The sequence below is a fragment of the Trichechus manatus genome, unplaced genomic scaffold (assembly GCF_000243295.1).
Source record: "Trichechus manatus latirostris isolate Lorelei unplaced genomic scaffold, TriManLat1.0 scaffold00090, whole genome shotgun sequence".
In the NCBI taxonomy this organism is placed as follows: domain Eukaryota; kingdom Metazoa; phylum Chordata; class Mammalia; order Sirenia; family Trichechidae; genus Trichechus; species Trichechus manatus.
This window is the reverse complement of record NW_004444026.1, coordinates 368,278-382,680: the sequence shown is the minus strand read 5'-3', so window position 1 is coordinate 382,680 and position 14,403 is coordinate 368,278. Positions and strand designations below refer to the sequence as shown.

The 14,403-nt window shown below is 36.1% G+C and overlaps 1 protein-coding gene and 1 pseudogene across 1 annotated transcript in view; both read left to right on the top strand.

Moving 5' to 3' along the window:
- The window catches only part of ADAM2 (ADAM metallopeptidase domain 2), a 236,309-nt gene that overhangs the window by 89,749 nt on the left and 132,157 nt on the right, over window positions 1-14,403 (top strand). The window lies entirely within an intron of this gene.
- On the top strand, window positions 3,269-4,243 carry LOC101347858 (methylsterol monooxygenase 1-like; annotated as a pseudogene).

The following is a 14,403-nucleotide window of genomic DNA, read 5'->3' as shown; positions in this document are numbered from 1 at the left end:
CTTTCCTGTCTTTTAAGGTTCAGATTGGAAAAAGCAATATATAGTCTAGTTTCTTTGTGGTCCTACAGCCCTAATCATCCCTTTGAGCTACAAGTCTCTGTGAGTGATGCTTTCCTGATTCTATCTACTGGAAAAGGGAGGCAGCCCCCACTAGGAGGCTCCCCTTGGGGTTTTAGACTCTTCACCTACCTTATATGGCTTCCAGGTATGCTACTTTTGAAAAGCAGTTATTAGTTTCCTACTGGTATCTTGGTAAAAGTGAGTTGACCTATGTTGGCCTTGTGACTGTCATCCCAATAGTCCGCATTGTGGGTGGGTCCACTTGGCCTCAACCACTAACAAGTTTAACAAGTCTTGCTTGTCAAATTAAAATGATATGTTGAAAAACTAACCTGTCCTGGCACCAGCACATCTTGGCTTTACATGAAAATGTGCCAGCTATCCCTCAGGTATACTCCATTCTCCACGACACAACCTGAAACAAAGCCACTGGATCAATGTCTGGGACTGGTTCATTGATAGTGAGGCTAGGCTGAAACCTGATGGCGTCCACCGTGCTGTTACATTGTTCAATCTCAGTATCTGGTATGTAGTACCAAAAATGGACGTGGTCATGCCACTCAGTCAGTGGACACAACTCAAGCCCATTCTCCTAGTTCTGGCCAGTACTCCCTTTGGTAAACCTTGTATAATTTTACTGACTTTGACTATTACTACAGTGGCCTAGCTTTTAGTGTGCTACTTGGAAAATTACAGAATGACTGATTAAATACACCCTTCTTTGGGGCCGTGACCTCTGGGAATAAATTACAATTGCTATTTAAACTGTCTTGCTCATGTCTGTAGATGCCCATAGTAAAGCTGAAATCAATTTGCTGAATGAACCTGTACCACCCAGAGTGCCAATAGTGTTGCTTCGAACCATTACTGTGCCAGATATAGTAACACATCCGTTTTCATAGACTGGGTTAAAGTGAAAAGATTCTGCATTTCTTATACAGAAGCTACCACTGTAATTGTTCAACTGAAACATGGAAAGAAAAATAATGAAAAAATCAGAGAAGAATTTCAGAAACTGGGGGAAAATGTAAAATGATCTAACCTACGTAAATAAGATTCACAGGAGAAAAGAGAACAGGGGAAATGTTCAAAGAGGTGATGGCTGAGAATTTTCTGAAACTGATGAATATAAACCTACAGACCCAACATACTCTTCAAATCCTAAGAATGATAAATATGAAAAAAATAAACATCTGGGCACATCAAAATATAATTGTCATAAGCAATCATATAGAGAAATTCTTAAAAACAATCTGAGAAAAGCATTTAGGGAAACAACATTAAGAATGATGCTAAAAGTAATGAAGTCAGAAACCACATTTCATCAGAAGCAACGGAAGCCAAAAATCAGTGGGATTAAAAAATTTTTAAGGTGCTCAAAAACAAATAAACAAATAAATAAATGTCGACTCGGCTCCACCCTGAAGCCCAGAATGGCCAATGCGAGAGCCCCAGGTAGTCCTTAGTGTCTATCCTATCTTAAAGAAACTGTTATCACCCATGAACTTACAGAATGCATTATCCACCATCGTGGTATTCCACATAGCATTGTCTCAGACCAAGAAACTCACTCCACAGCAAATGAAGTGCAACAATGGACCTATGCTCAAAGAAACGGCTGTGAGGAGATTGGAACTCTTTTGCACTGCTGGTGGGAATGCAAAACGGTACAGTCATTTTGGAAAACGACCAGGTACTTCCTTAAAAAGCTAGAAATAGAAATACCAGACGATCTACCAGTCCCACTCCTGGGAATATATCCTAGAGAAATAACAGTGGTCACATGAATAGACATATATGCACACCCATGTTCCCTGCAGCATTATTCACAATAGCAAAAAGATGGAAACAACCTAAGTGCCTGTCAACAGATGAATACATAAACAAACTATGGTACATACACACAATGGAATACTATGCAACGATAAAGAACAATGATGAATCTGCGAAGCACCTCACAGCATGGATGAATCTGAGGGCATTATGCTGAGTGAAATAAGTCAACCACAGAAGAACAAATACTGTATGAGACAGACTATTATAAAAACTCATGAAAAGGTTTACACACAGAAAGAAACAATCTTTGATGCCTATGAGGGAGGGGAGGGATGGGGAGGGAAAAATACTAACTAGACAATGGGTAAGTGGTAACTTTGGTGAAGGGTAAGACAGTACACAATACTGGGGAAGTCAGCACAACTTGATCAAGGCTAAGTCATAGCAGATTCATAAACACATCCAGACTCCCTGAGGGACCAAGTTACTGGGCTAAGAGCTGGGGACCATGGTCTCAGGGGACAACTAGCTGAATTGGCATAATGTAATTTATAAAGAAAATTTTCTACATCTTTGGTGAGTAGCGTCTGTGGTCTTCAAAGCTTGTGAGTGGCATCTAAGGTATGTCTACTGGTCCCACCTCATCTGGAGAAAGGGAGAATGAGGAAAACCATAGACACAAGGGAAAGATTAGTCCAAAGGACTGATGGACCACAATTACCACAGCCTCCACCAGAATGAGTCCAGCACAACTAGATGGTCCATGACTACCACCAACTGCTCTGACAGGTATCACAATAGAGGGTCCCGGACAGAGCTGAAGAAAAATGTAAAACAAAATTCAAACTCACAAAACAAAAGAAAAAGACCAGACTTATTGGTCTGACAGAGACTGGAGAAACTCCAAGAGTATGGCCCCCAAACACCTTTTAACCCAGTACCTGAGGTCACACCTGAGGCTCACCCTTCAGCCAAAGATTAGACAGGCCTATAAAATAAACAAATAACACACATAGTTCAACCAGGAATATGAGACTAAATGGGCACACTGGCCCAGGGGCAAGGACAAGAAGGCAGTAGGGGACAGGAAAGCTGGAGGAAGGAAAATGAGGAACCCAAGGTTGAGAAGGGCAGAGTGTTGACACGTTGCAGTGTTGGCAACCAATGTCACAAAACAATATGTGTATTGACTGATTAATGAGAAACTAATTTGCTTTGTAAACTTTCACCTAACGCACAATAAAAAAAAATGTATAAAAAAATTTTTTAAGGTGCTCAAAAATAAACAAATGAATAAATGTTGACTTGGCTACACCAGAGCCCAGAATGGCAGGTTTTGAAGCAGAAGCACGGGTCCTAATCTGGGTGATAATGGCCGGCAGTTCCCTCACGACAGTCCAGAATTTTAAGGCTGTCTGCAGAGATTTGAAAAATGACAACAAATGAAAGTGTCAATTAGTTCAGCATCCTTGGATGTGGAGTATACAGATTCACATTTACCTGGACAAGAACCATTTAAAAATGTTGGAACTCTATGTTGAATAATTATACGTAGTTCCAGATTGCAATATGGGGATCTCATATAGTTCATGAGGCTCTTTTTTTCTTGTTCTGTTTACCTGGATTTTTGTTCAAATTTATACCTTACATGAAAAAGTATAAAATTCATAAGTATAAGCCAGAGTCATTGGAAAACCGGTGGATATATTTTAAAGTGCTTCTCTCCAGTCAATCTTGTATCCAGCTGCCTTTGATTTGTGGAACGTATTATTTTACAGAATATTTCAATATTCCTTGTGATTGGAAAAGAATGCAAGATGATACACATGCTTATATTGAACAGAAGAGAACTGCATTAGAAGATACAAAGGGAAAACATTACATTTCAAGTCTAAAATGATTGGAAGAATTGAAGAATAATTTGTGAGGTACATGCTTTTGCTAAGATGCTTTGGCTGTGCCATGATTGAGTATACCTGGCACTATTTCCTGTGTAGACTCTTACACCACAAAATATTACATAAATATATTCATAAAATTCATCATGAGTTTCAGGCTCCATTGGGAATAGAGGCTGAATATGTACATCCTCTGGAGACCTTAATTCTTGGAACTGGATTTTTGATTGGAATCATGCTTTTTTGTGATCTTATAATTTTTCTTTGGGCAATGTTGACCTTTCATTTGATAGAAAACTATTGGTATCTACAGTGGTTATGATATTCTTTTCAATCCTTTAAATCTCATCCCTTTCTGTGCTGGTTCACGGATTCATGATTTCCACTACATGAATTTCATCAAAAACTACGCTTCTACTTTTACATGGTAGGATAGAATTTTTGGAACAGACTCTCAGTTTAATGCCTACACTGAAAAGATGAAGGAATTGGAGAAAAAAACTGAATAAATCTCTTCTGTAAACCCTCTTGAAGATACAAGCTTTCCTGAATTGAAACTAGTAGCTAACATTGCTTCTGGGAGCAGAAATAAGCGTGTGTCTTGGCTGCTAAGTGATAAAAAGAACATTAACAATCTTTAATTATCTTCCTAGTGGGAATTTTTTCTACTTTACATACAGGTCTTGTTTACGTACAAATAAAAAAATACATATTTAAGCGTGGGGAAAAAAAAGTCAACATAGAATTCTATACCTAGCAGGATTACATTTCTAAAATGAGGACAAATTTTTTTTTTAATAATTATACCAACAAAGAGTAGAGAGAATTTACTCGTATCAGACAAGCACTAAAGGAATTTCTTCTGCTTAAAGGAAATGATTCCAGATGAATGTCTGCATACACAGGAAAGGAGACTATCAGAAAAGTAAAGATATAGGTAAATATAAAAGGCATTTTAAAATTTTATCTTGAAAGTCTTTAAATTTAAATAAAATTTTACAATAAATTTTGTGTGATAAAAGTATGTATAAGTAAATTTTATGGCAAAAAATAGAACAAATGAGCTTAATGGAACTTTATTGTTATAACATTCTTACATTGTTCATAATATGATATGTGGAATGTAATATATTCAAATGTATAATATAGTCTCTAATCACTAAAACAACAAAAATCAAGAGATATCTAAAAATCAAAGAGAATAGATGAAATGAAATATTAAAATGATTTCCATTATTCAAGAGAAGGTAATTAAGTAAAAACAAAACGACTAAAACATATAGGAAAAATAGAAAACTACTAGCAAGATGAGAGTTGCAAACTTAGTATCTCTGTAATTATAGTAAATGAAACAGACCTATTAATCCAAATAAAGCCAAATATTGTCAGACCTCATAAAATGAAGACCCATTCATATGCCCTTTACAAACACACAAACACTTTTAAGTATTAGGACACAATTTGAAAGTAAATGAATTTTTAAAATAGCATGCATATTCAAATCATAAAAAAGTAACTCTGGCTATGAAAATGTCAGACAAAATAGATTTAATGACAAAAAATATTATCACAGGTAAAGACTGACATTCAAAATGACAAAAGGTCAATTTATCAAGAAGACAAAATTTGCCTAAATGTGGAAAAAATAACATATCTTCAAAACTCAAGAATCAAAAATTGGTAGAATACAAAGGAGGAATAGAAAAATCTACAATCTTAGTTGGTTCTATGGAAAGAAAAAGTAGACCAAAAACACCAGTAAAGATATAAAATATTTGACAATATATTAGCCAGCTTGAACTAAATGACATTTATGGAACACTATAACATAAACAATGACTATACATATGGACCTTTCCAGGTGGAATATACAGGAATCAAATTGACTACATCTGTAGAACGAGACCGTGGACAAGCACAATATCATCAGTGAAGACAAGGCTGGGGGCAACTGTGGAACAGACCGTCAATTGCTCATATGTAAATTAAAGTTGAAGCTGAAGAAAATTAAAACAAGTTCATGAGAATATATCCCACCTGAGTTTAGAAACCATCTCAAGAGAAGATTCGATGCACCGAACACTAATGACTGAAGATCAGAAGAGTTGTAGGATGACATCAAGGTCATCATACATAAAGACAGCAAAAGGTTATTAACAAGACAAGAAAGAAAATATCAAAATGGATGTCAGAAGAGACTTTGTAACTTGTTCAACTTGATCTTGAGTGCAGAGTTGCTAAGGAAAACAGAATTAATGATGATGTAAAAGAACTGAACAGATTTCAAAGGAAAGCAGGAGATGACAAGATAAAGTATTATAATACAAAGTGCAAAGACTAGGAGTTAGAAAACCAAAAAGGAAGAACACATTTGGCTTTTCTTAAGCTGAAACAACTAAAAAAAAAAAAAAAAAGCAAGCCTTGAGTGACAATATTGAAGGATCCTATAGGTAAAAAATTCAATGATGCAGGAAGCATCAAAAGAATATGGAAGGAATACTGTCACTCTACAAAAAGACCTGATCAATGTTCCATCATTTTGGGGAAGTAGAATATGATCAAGAACTGATGATACTGAAGGAGGAAGCCCAAGAGGCACTGAAGGCATTGGTGAAAAAAAGACTCCAGGACTTGACAAAATACCAATGGAGATGCTTCAACAAATGGATGCAATGCTGGAAGCACTTACTCATCTATGTCAAGAAATTTAGAAAACAGCTACCCTGACAACAGGTTGGAAGTGATCCATATTCATGCCTGTCATAGACTGAATTGTGTCCCCCAAAATATCTGTCAACTTCGCTGGGTCATGATTCCCGGTATTGTATGATTGTGTACGATTTTGTAAATCTGATGTGATTTCCTTATGTGTTGTAAACTCTACCACTATGATGAGGTTATATGTGATTTCCTTATGTGTTGTAAACTCTGTCACTATGATGAGGTTATACTGATGAGGTTTACAAGAGTAGATAGCATCTTAATCCAATCTCTTTTGAGATATAAAAGAGAGAAACAAGCAGAGACACATTGGAACCTCACACCACCAAGAAAGAAGCACCGGAAGCAGAGCGTGTCCTTTGGACCTGAGATTTCTGCTCTGAGATGTTCCCAGACAAAGGGAAGACTGATGCATCACAAGGACCTTCCTCCAGAGCTGACAGAGAAAGAAATCCTTCTCCTGGAGTTGATGCCCTGAATTTGGACTTGTAGCCTACTGGACTGTGAGAGAATGAACTTCTCTTTGTTGAGGCCATCCACTTGTGATATTTCTGTTGGAGCAGCACTAGATGACTAAGACAATGCCCATTACAAAAGAAAGGAGATCAAATGGAATGTGAAAATTACCAAATTATATCATTAACATCAAATACAAGCAAAAATTTTATGAAGATAATTAAAAAATGGCTGCTGTGGTACATTAACAGGGAACTGCCAGAAATTCAGGCCAAATTCAGAAGAGGATATGGAACAAGGGATGTCGTTGCTGATGACAGATGGATCTTGGCTGAAAGCAAAGAATACCAGAAAGATGTTTACCTGTGTTTTATTGACTACGCAAAGACATTCAACTGTGTGAATCACAACAAATTATGAATAATATTATAAAAAATTATAAATAATATTGTGAATAATGAGAATTCCAGAACACTTAATTGTGCTCATGCAGAACCTATACATAGATCGAGGCAGTCATTCAAGCAGAACAAGAGGATACTGTGTGGTTTAAAATGAGGAAAGTTTTGTGTCAGCGTTGTATCCTTTCACCATACCTATTCAGTCTGTATGCTGAGCAAATAATCTGAGAAGGTGGATTATATGAAGAAGAAGGTGGCATCAGGATTGGAGGAAGGCTCATTAACAACCTGCAATATGCAGCTGACACAATCTTGCTTGCTGAAAGTGAAGAGGACTTGAACCACTTACTCATGAAGGTCAAAGACTATAGTCTTCAGTATAGATTATACCCCAAACTAAAGAAAACAAAAGCAACATTATGATAAACAGAGAAAATACTGAAGTTGACAAGGATTTCATTTTACTTGGCTCAACAATCAACGCCCACGGAAACAGCAGTCAGGAAATCAAACGGCATATTACATTGGGCAAATCTGCTGCAAAAGACCTCTTTAAGATCTTAAAAAGCAAAGAAGTCACTTTGAGGACTGAGGTGCACCTTACCCAAGCCATGGTATCTTCAATCACCTCATATGCATGTGAAAGCTGGAAAATGAAAAAGGAAGATAGAAGAAGAATTGATGCATTTGAATTATGGTATTGACAAGGAATATTCAACGTACCATGGACTGCCAGAAGAACCAACAAATCCATCTTGGAGGAAGTATAGCCAGAATGCTCTTTAGAAGAGAAGATGGTGAGACTTCATCTTGCTTACTTTGGACCATGCGATCAGGAAGGCCCAGTCCCTGGAGAAGGACATTATGCTTGGTAAAACAGTGAAAAAGAGGAAGACCCTCAATGAGTTGGATTGACACAGTGGCTGCAAGAATGGATCCAAACACACCTACTATCATGCGGACGGAGCTGGACAGGGCAACATTTCGTTCTATTATACATAGGGTTGTTTTGAGTCAGAGCCAACTGGATGGTACCTAACAACAGCAACACAACCCATAATCAAAGAATCTACATTGTTTTAAGATTTACATGGAACTCCCAGTATAATAGGTCACATAACGGGCAATGAATGTTCTCTATGAATTGCAGTGGTTTGAAATCATTCAGAGTATGATATATGACCACAATAGAAAATAATTAGATATCAATAAAAGTAATTTTTGAACACCTCAAAATATATGAAATCTATGCAACATACTACTTACTAAATAGCACATAAGGCAAAGAAGAAATCATGACAAAAATTAGAGAATATTTTAACTGATGCTAATGAAAACAAAGTATATCAAAATACGAAGTATGTCAAAATATGACGCAATACAATACATAAAAATTTGGTGATGAAGTTAAAGCAGTGGCATATAGAAATGTATAGGTTTAAATGCATGTATTGGAAATAAAAAAGTTTAAAATGAATAATACGAATTTCCGTTCTTAGAAGCTAAATGAAAGAAGAGCAAATTACACTCAGTAGAAAGGAAAAACAATGAACACAAGAGTAAAAATCGATGAAGTAGAAAACGAACTTATAGAAAACAAAAAAAGTTAGTTCTTTGAAAAGATTAGTGAAAATAATAAACTTTGAGAAAGACTGAAAATCAATAAAGAGAGAAATCACAAAATAACAATATTAAGACTGAAAAAGGAAGCATTTCTACAGATGCTACAGACCTGAAAAAGATGAAAAAAAAGAAGATAATAAAATTGCCAATATATTTAACAATTTAGAACAAACATACAAATTCCCGAAGTAACAACTTTCTAAAACTGACACAAAGAGAAAGATATTATCTCAATAATTTCCAAGAAACATGTTCCGTAAGTAAAAATCCCTCTCACAAAGAAAACAACAAAACCAACTGGCTTCATTTCTAAATTATAAGAAACATTAAGTGATGAAATATTTTAAACATTACACTAAAATATTCAAAGAATAGTGGAAGGGATAACACTTTTCAGTTTGTGTTATGAAGCCAGCATATCGCTCATACAAAAACTGACAAGTTCATCACATTAAAATAAAATTACAATTATATCTTATGAATATGGATTCAGATATCTAAAATCAAATCCAGCAAAATATAACAAGGGAATATAAATAGGAATATTGCAGGAATGCAAATTTACTTCAACACTGAAAAATCAATAAATTTATTTCACAGAAACAGAAAATGGAGAAAATAATTTGTTCACCTTATTTTACACAGAAAAAAAGTATTTGATAAAATTCAACATCCATGATACAATGCATATCACAAACATTTCAGCAAATTGGGATTAAAGTAAATTTCTAAATATGAATTAAGTGGATCTACAAAAATCCTATAGCTAGCATCATATTTACTGGTGATATATTTAAAGGTTCCTCTCCTCTCTAAGGCTGGTAATAATAAAAAGGTATCTTCTCTAACCACTTCAATTCAGTGTTGTATTGGAGGCCCTGGTTAGTACAATGACAGGACAAAAGTGGTATAAAAAATAGAAAGATGAGGAAGGAAGAAATAAATCTGTTTTTATTCACATATGCCATGATTGTCTACACAGATAGACCAAAGGAATATACAAAATAACTACCAGAAACAACATGGGATTTAGAAAGTTCCTGACATACAATGTAATAATTAACTGCATGTATATACACTAGCAACAATTGAATTGAGAAGTGTAATTAAAATGTCAGCGCAATTCACAATCGCATGACAGTGCTTTGCATACCCAGGAATAAATTTAAAGAAAAGATATGCAAGATCTCTAGGATGAGAAGTAAAATAAATGGCTAAGAGAAATTGAAGATCTAACTAAAGGGAGAAATATTGTGCAGGTGTATTAGAAGAATAAATACCAGTTTTCCACATACTGATTTATCAATTCGGTGAAATTCCAATGAAAATCTCATCAGGTTTTAGTTGCAAGTGACAAGCTGATTCTAAATTAAATGGATGGTGGAAAACAAGCCAATAGCCCAGAAAATCTTGATAAAGAAAACAGAGCTGAATGACAAACTGCATGATTTTAACATTTTCTGTAAAGCATCAGGAAATACGACAGTATGGTATGGACAAAAGAATAGACAAACTGACCAATGGAACTGAATGAAATCCCAAATATAGACATACCCATTGTCGTCGAGTCCATTCTGACTCATAGCGACCCTGTAATTCAATTTACTACAAAGGCATGGATACAATTCACAGGAAAAAGAAAGACTTTTTGGTAACTGATGTTGGAACAGCTTGATATCTGTCTGGAAATAAAAAATATTGATCCCTACTTCCTGTCATATTCAAAAATTGCTGCAAGAAGTATCACAGACCTGAACGTGAGCGCTGAAATTATTAAAGCTAAAAATGTATGTTCATTTCATAAACTTTAAGATTGGCAAAGATTTCCTTGATATGATACAAAAGGAAATAACCATGAAGAAAAAAAAGTTTACAAATTCAACTACATCAAAGTAAAATGTTCTCATAAAAAAGTGCCTCCACAGACTGGGAGAAAAATTTGTAATACACAAAACACACAAAAGACTCACAACCATAATAATTAATGAACTCCTAAAACTAGTTTGGAAACCCTGATGGTGTAGTGGTTAAGTGCTACAGCTGCTAACCAAAAGGTTGGCAGTTCAAATCCACCAGGCGCTTCTTGGAAATTCTATGGGGCAGTTCTACTCAATCGTATAGGGTTACTATGAGTCGGAGTCCACTAGATGGCAGCTGGTTTTTTCTTTTTTTAATTGGTTTAAGTAACGAACTACATAAAGACAAATAACCCAGTTTGAACTTGGCAAAAGACTTCACTAAAGAGGATATCTGAATTGCTAATTAAGTATGTGGCAAGCTGCTCAACATCACTAATCTTTTGCTGTTGTCTACCATTTAGTCGATTCTGACTCATAGCCACCCTACAGGGCAGAGTAGAACTGCCTGATAGTGTTTCCTAGGCTGGAATATTCATGGGAGCTGGTAGATTTCAACTGCCTACCTTTGAATTAGCAGCAAAGCGTTTAACCATTGTGTCACCAAGTCTCCCCAATAATCTTTAAACAAATGAAATTTAGAATCTCAATGAATGGTCATTACACACTCTACCAAACGATTAAAATCAGAAAGAGCGCAATACCTATTGCTGGTGATAATGTGGAGCAAATAAAACTCTGGTAAGGATTCTAAAAGTAAAACCACTTTGGAAAATTCTTCGGTATTTCTAATAAAATTTCTACTGAACCTACCCTATGACTCGATATTGGTGAATCACAAAAATTGTATGCTCAGAAAAGGAAGTCAGACACAAGAGAGTACATACCATATAATTCCGTTCATAGAAAATTCAAGTACAGGCAATACTAATACATGATGATAAAAGTCAGAATGTGGCTGCCTTTGTGGGGTATGGGGAAACTTCTCTATCTTGATCTCCCGGCAGCATTCAAATGTAAAAACATATTGAATTTACACTTAAGATTTCTGCATTTTACTGACTGTAAATTGTAACTTAATGAAGTTCTATAAAAATAACTATAAAAAGGATTCCATTTAAAGAGTGAAAAGGCAAGCTCCAGTATAGAAAGATATTTGCAATTATTACATCCAGCCAAATAATCATATCTAGAATACATTAATAGATTCTCCACATAATAAAGAGACAAGACAATCCAATTGGAAAACGGACGTATGTCTCAAATAGGCAGTTGCCAAAGAAGCTATATAAATGACGAGTAAAGATGTAAAATTGTGCTAAACTTTATTAACCACCATGAACATGCAAATTAAAACCAAAATGCAGGGCTTCTACAAGAGCATGAAAATGGCTAAAATGAAATAAAAAAAGTGGGAAGTGTAGGCATGGACATGGACGAACAGGGACTTTCATACGCCTCTGGTGGAGTATAAATTAGTACAGCCATCTTGGAAAACTCTTTGGAAGTGTCCATCAAAACATATCCTACCCTACTAGCCAATAACTTCACTCTAGGGATATATCCAATAAAAATCCGTACATACATGTGTGTGCACCAAACCACACGTACAAAAAGTTTATAGCCCAAATATTAATATAGCCCAAATTATGAATAGCCAAATGTTTATCAATAAAATGGAAAAATAAATGGTAGTATGTTTATTCAATATAAAATATACACCAATGAGAAAAAACAAAGCAATTATTACTCATAACATGGTTGGATGTCACAGTCATCACATTGAAAGTACCCAGGCATGAAAGAGAACATGGTGATTGATTCCATTTATACAACGTTCAAAAAGAGACAAAACTAATCTATAGTGTTAGAAGTAAGGATTGTCGGGGCAATCTATAGATGCTTTGGAGGTTCTTTGTTATATTTCTTTATCTGGGTGCTGATTACAGTGGTCTGTTCACTTGAATATTAAATGTGCTCTGCACCTATGATTTGTACTATATACTATGTTTATATATTATACTTAAATTAAAAATTAACTTAAAGCGTGTATATGAATCTTCCTGTTCATTAGCTGTGTCTTCGACGCCGCCTTTTAGAAGTGGTCCTGGCTGTGTCTTTTTTTTTAAGCTCAAAGTGACATCACATCCAGTAGAAGCCTCCTCCTGCAAGGGATTTAGCTGCCAAGATATCGCGCGTTCAACAGAGCACGCCACCCACCCTCTCAGCCCACCTCCCTCTCACGGTCGTCTGCGTCTGCACAGCGCGCGGTCCGACCGTCTTCTCGCGCGACCAACTGCTCCCTAGTCTAGCCAACTGCCATTATTCCGGCGGGAATCCAGGGGTCAAGCCATGTTGTGCCTCCTACTTCTTCTGCTCGTTGGGCCCAGCGGGCTCCGGACAGACAACGGTAAGTAGAAAAAGCCCTCACTTGTTCTTCGGGGCAATGTCAGCTGTCATCATGCAAGCCCGAGCCCACTCTCACCATGCGCCTTCCCCGACCAAAATTCACATTGGAATGGGCGAGGGGAGGAGGGAGGAAAAGATAGGCGCGCCCTGGACTCAGGTGAAAGGCTCAAGGCTGGAGTTTCAGATACTGTTTTGCATTTCTAACTATGGTAAATGTTGAGACTCAATTTTTTAGACTCTGGTTGGAAGGCCCAGAGGCCCTGAGTTTATTTTTACAGAGGGGCCTGGGCCTATTGCCCCAGTGTTACCAGAACCTGCCCATAAGCAATATTCCTATTTCTCTTTAAAATTCTTGTAATTTTAGAAAGAAGTGGGGGATTGAGGGAATTTGAAAAATCGGAGATGGTATATAGAATACAGATTTCGGGTTTAGGTGGGGAAATAAGGAAGCTGTGAGATAATGGGTGTTGCCTCTAATAAAACATTTTGTGCCTTGCAGATCCTGAAAAACTACGTGTACAAATTACAGTTCCGGAGAAAATACGGTCAATAATGAGCGGGGGAGTTGAATCACATGTAATGAAGCATTAATATTTTTCATAATTTAAAATCATTTGAGTATATTATTCCTAAGAAGTTGACCTGATAATTTTCATCCGTGCATACTCTCTAAATTTTATATTTAGGGTGTAAAATACCTTTTGAGAATGAATCAAGATTAACAGTATTTCATAGAAATATGGTACAGTGATGCTGGGTATCAAAGCCTCAAGACCTGTCTCCTAAAATCTGCTTCTTTCTTGGGTATCTTTTCAACAATCACTGGCCTGATCCATCTAGAGAATCTTTCCCCACTCATCCACTCACCCCATGACCAAATGGTCATTTGATTTAATGGTATGTTATATTAATGCTTTTCACACCTTTATTGTAAATATATTAATGCTTAAGACTGCCTTTCATGACAGCTTTGTTCATTTTTGGTATCAAGGTCATAGGTTTTTCTTAATTAGAAAGCTTGATGTCTCTTTCACTAAGTTCTAAAATAATTTCTAATCAAGTGAAGTTGTGTTTCTTAAAACATCACACCTTAATATTTTGGTTGGACAGTAGTGTTCTGGAGATTTGAATAAAATAATTTCCTTAGCAACTACCCACTTGTCTCCCTAATACAGAGATTACAGCTTTAAAATTGCAATATTA